Here is a 6,999-nt window from a genome sequence, read left to right as displayed (position 1 = left end):
TGGAATGAAATACACATTCATTGTCCTATGGAGACATTTAAATTTTTGTGTGCATTGACACCTCCTGGTGAGAATGAAGCTCAATCTAATTAAAAACAATTATTGTTCGTTACATTGAACAACATGACATAATGTTTACATTTTAACATGAAGATTAAGGTAAGAATGAATTAAAATACCTGATTATTAACATAACTACTGGGAGAGGTTGACTAACTTGAGTGAAATACGGGACCCAGGACAAACAGTAAAATTCTTATTTTGAGCCAGAACAACTAAAGATATTTGTCAATTAGCCAAAAAAATAAACAACTGCTTTTTTCCACTTCCAAAATCAAAAGAAGATGCAGAAAGATTGTCCTGTTCTATGGTTTCTGGAGAAATCATGAACCATATTTGGGTATTGTTTTAGATCCTATCTACAAAGTTGTGAACACATCTGGATTTAAACGGTGACCTAAAAAACACTAGGCTCTCTTGAGCTTTGGAGAGCCGTTGCCCCATTGATCTTTTGGTGACTGTAGCAGACAGGATCTAATTTAGTTCTGAAAGATCTCCATCTCCTAATATTTATGTTGTTTTGTAATCTCTCTCTTTTGAGTGTAGAGTAGCCTAGTGACTTGCTTCTTATCAATAGAGTTTGTCAAAAGTGATGGGATGGCATTTTTGTAATCAGGATATATAAGATCATCTCTTCTGCCTCTTCTCTCTCCCTTGTTGGCTTTGACAAAGTGAGTGGCCATGTTGGTGAGGCCCATGTAGTAAGTTAACGAGGGAAGCTTGTGGCCAACAGCTAGCAGGGGCCTGAGGTTATCATTCCAACCATCCACAAGGAATTGAATCTTGCTAACACTTGACCATGGAAGCAGATTCTTCCCCAGTAGAGACTTTAATTTAGATTCCTGCCTTGGCCAACATCATAATTACAGTCTTGTGATATACCCTGAAGCAGAGAACACAGCGAAAGCATAACAAGATTCTTAACTCACAGAACCTGTGAAGATGATAAATGTGTGTTGTTTTAAGCAGCTATGTTTGTGATAATTTGTTACAGAGCAATAGATAAATAATACAAGACCGTATGTGAGGCCTATAAGTACTATCGAGTGGTGACTGCTGGGATTTTAAATAGAAAATTATCTGAGGCTGCCTCCAAGAGTACTCCCTTTGAAAGGCAAAATATGACCCCTTTCTGGGCTTTAGTAGAGTCTGAAATACTCATCATATCAGGGTTCATGTCACAATAGTATTCCAGGAGAGGAAAAGTCACAGAGGACTCCCCTCATTGTGTGGAAATGGTATATTTAAAAATATGCATCAGAGGTGACCCCTAGTGGTAGTGATCTCATACATGAACAGGGAGCTGATATGGCTTTGGGCCCTACAATAATTCTCTCTTAGAAATTACCTACTCTGTAATTAAAAGGATTAAAAAGCTCTTTCCTATACTCAGTTATTAGAGGACTCCCAAGAAGCATCATGGCTCAGAGTAGAGAAGCAGCATTCGTTCTGGAAGCAGGTACATTGTGACCTGTGACACCTTCATTTTGCTGAAGAAGGAAAAGATAGATCCCCTAAATGAACAGAATTAAGAATGATATTTCTCATTTCATCAGAAGAAATACATAATAACAACAATGGTATGGATTTATATAGCTTCTTAGACAGTAGCTAAGGGACTGATTATGTGGTCAAGAAAATGGGCTCTAGATGACTGGAGGATGAAAGGAACCCTACTCTGGGTTCTATGTTATGGAGAGGGAGTTGCAAAGTGGGACCAACCTGGATTTGTCAAAACAAAGCCTTATAAATTCAACGGCAGCCAGGATCAAACAAGTGAATGCCCTTAGTCACGGGTGGAAGTGTTCTCTCAACTACATTAGATGAGCAGTCATAGAGGCCTTCAAGCAATGCAAGAGGGGGAAACAGGGAATCTCTTTCTCAACTTCTCTATCAAGCATGTGCTGCTCCGTATCCTTTCTCTATGGGACAATTGCTGAAATATTGAAAATTGTACACCAATGACATAAGCTGCAGCTTTATTCTTCCTAAACATATTTTTTTAAGTATGTATTCTAATCAAAACTAGTGTTTCCTCTCTTTTAAAAGGCATATTTTTAGATATTTAATTTTGAGTAAAAATAATCCTACATTTGAGATGGAAGAATCGTATATTTTAGACGAAGAAAGTATGCTAAAAGTTCTACTGATCCCAGTGTTACTACTACTGCCACTATTACCACTAGCTCCCACTTATTAAATATTTGCCATGGGTTGGATAGTATTTAATCACTTCACTTGAATTCTTGTTAGTTAAATTTCACTGTTTTCAGAGGTAGTATTAGTAATATCAACACCGTAAGTTAATTGACGTTCCTGAGACACACAGCTGATGAGTGAATGAGTATTTGAACCCAGGCAGACTGCCTTCAGAAAAGGCCTTCTAAAGCACTTTGTTATATTGGATTTCACAATATCTGGACATGATTCCTCTGCATCTTGGTCACAGATAATGCAGTAGCATATATTATTGTAAGCAGCTCAAGTATCGAAGGTGTGATTTTGCGCCTAATTTGTTCTGTAGACACATGTAGAAATCATTCTGTAGAATTTGCTAGCCCATGGGGTCATTCCTAAGTACATCCCTTCTACTCCTAAATAACACAGTCATAACTAATGATTAGGAATATATTTCAAAACATTATTGTTTCTGATACCTATGGATATCTGAGGGAAAATATCCTGTTTTCCATATGCTACAATATAATTGAAAATATTTCCAGAGGACATTTCTGGCTTTCCCAGAAGACACTGTTGGGGCTAATTTCTCTGTAGTATTTGGATGGCTTAATGTCTGAGTGCAAACACTGATTTTTTTTCAGTTTTTATAGTAGAATGTCGCCTGCACTACAGAAGCGTTCTTTAATTAATTTTTGGTTAAGATTAAGTAGTTGTGTAATAAAAAATTTAGTTGGCTTTGTCTCTAGTTCTTGAGAAGTAATCTCTAAACACTTGGAACTTGCCTGTTGATAAGAGTGTCATTGTCATTTATAGAGATTCCAACAGCAAATTCATAGTGGCTCAGGTGGGCCCCATATAGTTTGTGCTAAGAAGATGACTCAGGATGGAGGCTGCCCATGCCAGCAGACCACTCATTTGAGGATTAGGGTTTGAGCAATGTGATATCAACCAGACCTCTAGAGAAGTGAAGGGGGCTGGAAATTGAGCTCAACAGAATGACTAATGATCTAATCAACCATCCCTATGTAATGAAATCCCAACAAAAACTCTAGACACTGAAGCTTGGGTGAGCTTCCCTGGTTGGCAGCTCTTATGTTGTCACACAGCATTGTGCTGGGAGGTTGACGTTCACTGACTTCAGGGAGAGGACAACAGAAGTTTTGGGTACAGAATCTTCCTAGACTTTGCTTTATGTGTCTCTCCCTTTGACTGGTTTTGATTTGTATCATTTTGCTATAATAAAACTGTAGGTCTTTCTGATTTTGTGGATTGTTCTAGCAAATTATCACGTCTGAAGGGATGGTAAGAACCCTTGAATTTATAGCCAGCTGGTCAAGAGTGAGTGTGGCCAGGAGACTGCCAAACTTGCCACTAGTGTCTGAAGTAAGGGCAGTCTTGTGGAGGACCATGCTCTTAACCTAAAAAGTGTGGGCTAACACCAGGCAGTGAGACTAAGAAGTCTTTGCAGAAGAAGAACAATATATTTAAACATATAATTTTACTTTAAAAGTTAAAAATATGTCAACAAAATATTGTGAGATGTTTAAGGTCATTCAAATATGGTATACTGTCTAATATGAGTTTATGTGTGGTGTTCAAATATTGGAATTGTGTTAATATTTTAGACAAAAATTTGTATTTTATTTTTTTCTTTTGTTTTGTTTTTTGAGGAAGATTAGCCAAGAACTAACATCTGCTGCCAATCCTCCTCTTTTTTTTCGCTGAAGAAGGCTGCCCCTGAGCTAACATCCATTCCCATCTTCCTCTACTTTGTATGTGGGACACCTACCACAACATGGCTTGCCAAGTGGTGCCATGTCCATACTCGGGATCCGAACCAGTGAACCCCGGGCCACCAAAGCAGAATGTGTGCACTTAACTCCTGTGCCACTGGGCAGGCCCCCTCAAATTTGTATTTTAGATTCTACTATTTCCAAGTGTGCAAGGGCTAAGTGTTGTTGTAGCAATCTATCTTTAATTTAAAATAAATTTAATTTGCCTCATTTAAAATTGTTCTTTATAAGACCTGAAACCGTAAAACTACTAGAAGAAAATATAGGTGGTAAGCTCCTTGACATCAGTCTTGGTGACAATTTTTTGGATTTGACACCAAAAGCGAAGGCAACAAAAACAAAAACAAAAGTGGGCTACACCAAACTAAAAAGTTTCTGCACAGTGAAGGAAACCATCAACAAAATGAAAAGCAACTTACCAATGGGAGAAAATATTTGCAAATCGTATATTTAACAAAGGCTTAATATCCAAAATACATAAAGAACTCATACAACTCAATAGAAAGAAAATAAATAATACAATTAAAAAATGGGCAGAGTATTTGGATAGACATTTTTCCAAAGAAGACATTCAGATGGGCAACAGGTACACGAAAAGGTACTCAACATCACTAATCATCAAGGAAATGCAAATCAAAACCACAAGGAGATATCACCTGGCACCTATTGTCAAAAGACAAGAAATAACTTGGCAAGGATGTAGAGACAAGGGAATCCTTGTGCACTGTTGGTGAGAATGTAAACTGGAGCAGCCACTACAGAAAACAATGTGGAGGATTCTCAAAAAAATTAAAAATAAAACTACCATATGATCTAACAATTCTGCTGCTGGGTATTTACCCAAAGAGAATGAAAACACTAACTCGAAAAGATATAAGCACCCTCTTTTTCATTGCAGCATTATTTGCAATAACCAAGGTATGGGAACAACCTACGTATCTCTCAATAAATGAATGAATAAAGAAATTGTGGTGTGTATATATATATATAAGGAAATATTATTCAGCAATAAAAAAGAAGGAAATCTTGCCATTGCAACAATATGGACGGACCTTGAGGGCATTGTGCTAAGTGAAATAAGTCAGACAGAGAAAGACAAATACCATATGATCTCACTTATAAGTAGAATCTCAAAAATAAAAAAGAAAGAAAGAAATGAGCTCAGAGATACAGAGAACAGATTGGTGGTAGAGGGTTGGGGTGGGTGAAATGAGTGGAGGGGGTCAAAAGGCACAAATTTCCAGTTATAAAATAAACAAATCATGGAAATGTAATGTACAGCATGGTGACTATAGTTAATAATACCATATAGTATATTTGAAAGTTGTTAAGAGAGTATATCTTAAAAGTTCTCATTACAAGAAAGAAAATGTGTAACTGTGAGGTGATGAATGTTAACTAGACTTATTGTGGTGATCATTTCACAATATATACAAATATTGAATCATTATGTTGCACACCTGAAACTAGCGTAATGCTACATGTCAATTATACCTCCATTTAAAAAAGGAAGAAGGAAACTTTAAAAATTGATATTTAAGAACAGAAATGAAGAAGACCCTGGCTTCAGGTTGATGAATGCTCCCCTTATTTTTTCCTTCAAGCAGATTCTTGGAAATAAATGACAAAAGTTACACAAAAACAACAAAATTAAGCATTCTTAAGGAAGCTGGCAGAAGAACTGGAAGCAGCCTTCACCTCCCAGCTCCAGGGGAATGACACCTGCCTCCACGGGTGGGACACAGGAGGCCGTGCACGTCCGTGTGAAGGACCAGTGCCTATCCTATCTCTACAACCCATGAAAAGGCCTTGGAAACAACAGCTAAATGGAGTGATAAAGTGCCCTTTGAATTGGAGAGAGAAGCTACTAAGGATGGAAAGGAGTTGGTCAGCCCTTGTTTGTGTACTAGCTTCAAAGGAAAGTGGGAATGTTTTGGAATAATATACTGAATATCAGGACCGAAGGCAGTTAGCTTCTGTGAGCTGTGTGCTAGCAGAGTGGCAGAAATCCTATGAAGCAAAGTACTCAAAGTGCAAGAAGAAAAGAACTTAAATTGTTATGTGTTTTCTTCTTATCATGAGTTTGCAGCAAATTTTGCCCTCTAGATGCAGAGAAAGCAGGCAATCTTACGGTTGGAGACTTTGAGATTGCAGCCAAGTATGTATATGGGACAAGGAAAGCCACACTCAGAACAACCCTTTGTGTGTATCCATGGACCTCACCTATGTCAGCTTGCTGCTGCAAGAATCCAGGTTTCTGGGGGACAAAGTGCTGAAGCTGACTCAGAAAATCGACAATGTTGAGACAAGCTGTGCCCTGGGAGCCATTTGTCATTACGTCGACTCACTGAACCAACAGAAGAGTCAAGTCTCTTGGCAGCCCAGCTTCTCAGCTTCCTACTGCCAAGCTGCCCCATTCCCTCCTCTATCCCAGTCAGCACTCATATTTGCCCTGGGACATCCTCTCCAAAGTGGCCACAGTCTCCATGAGAACAGCAAACAGTTTAAGCTGAAACTCTTCTGAGGATCTAATATGTAACATGGTGACTATAGTTTTGATAATACTATATATTGTGTAATTGAAATTTCCTGAGAGTAAAACTTGTGTTCTCAACACCGCCCCCCCCAAAAGGTAACTATGTTAGGTAATGGATGTGTTAACTAACTCAATTGTGAGAATCCTTTCACAACACATATATACATATACATATCAAATCATCACATTGTACACTTTAAATATGTTAAGATTTTTTTGCCAATTCTACCTCAATAAAGTTGAAAAAAAAAATAGAATGGATATTGCACATAAGAGAGGACTGAGGAAATGTTCATTGGTATGCCCATCCTTGGAGGTTTATAGCACAGCTTGCATTTATCTGCTTATTATAATCTTTAGGATGGATTTTGAAGCATGGGCAAATGTTTTGGACCATTTTCCCTCACTTTAACTCTTCAAAATAAACAA

The 6,999-nt window shown here is 37.8% G+C and overlaps 1 pseudogene; it reads left to right on the top strand.

Moving 5' to 3' along the window:
• The first annotated feature begins 4,883 nt into the window (after positions 1-4,883).
• LOC123289199 (ectonucleoside triphosphate diphosphohydrolase 6 pseudogene) lies at positions 4,884-6,558 on the top strand (annotated as a pseudogene).
• The last annotated feature ends 441 nt before the right edge of the window (positions 6,559-6,999 follow it).

This window comes from Equus asinus, chromosome 10 (assembly GCF_041296235.1).
Source record: "Equus asinus isolate D_3611 breed Donkey chromosome 10, EquAss-T2T_v2, whole genome shotgun sequence".
NCBI lineage: Eukaryota > Metazoa > Chordata > Mammalia > Perissodactyla > Equidae > Equus > Equus asinus.
Note: the sequence above shows the minus strand (reverse complement) of the source record. Positions and strands in the feature narration are given on the sequence as shown.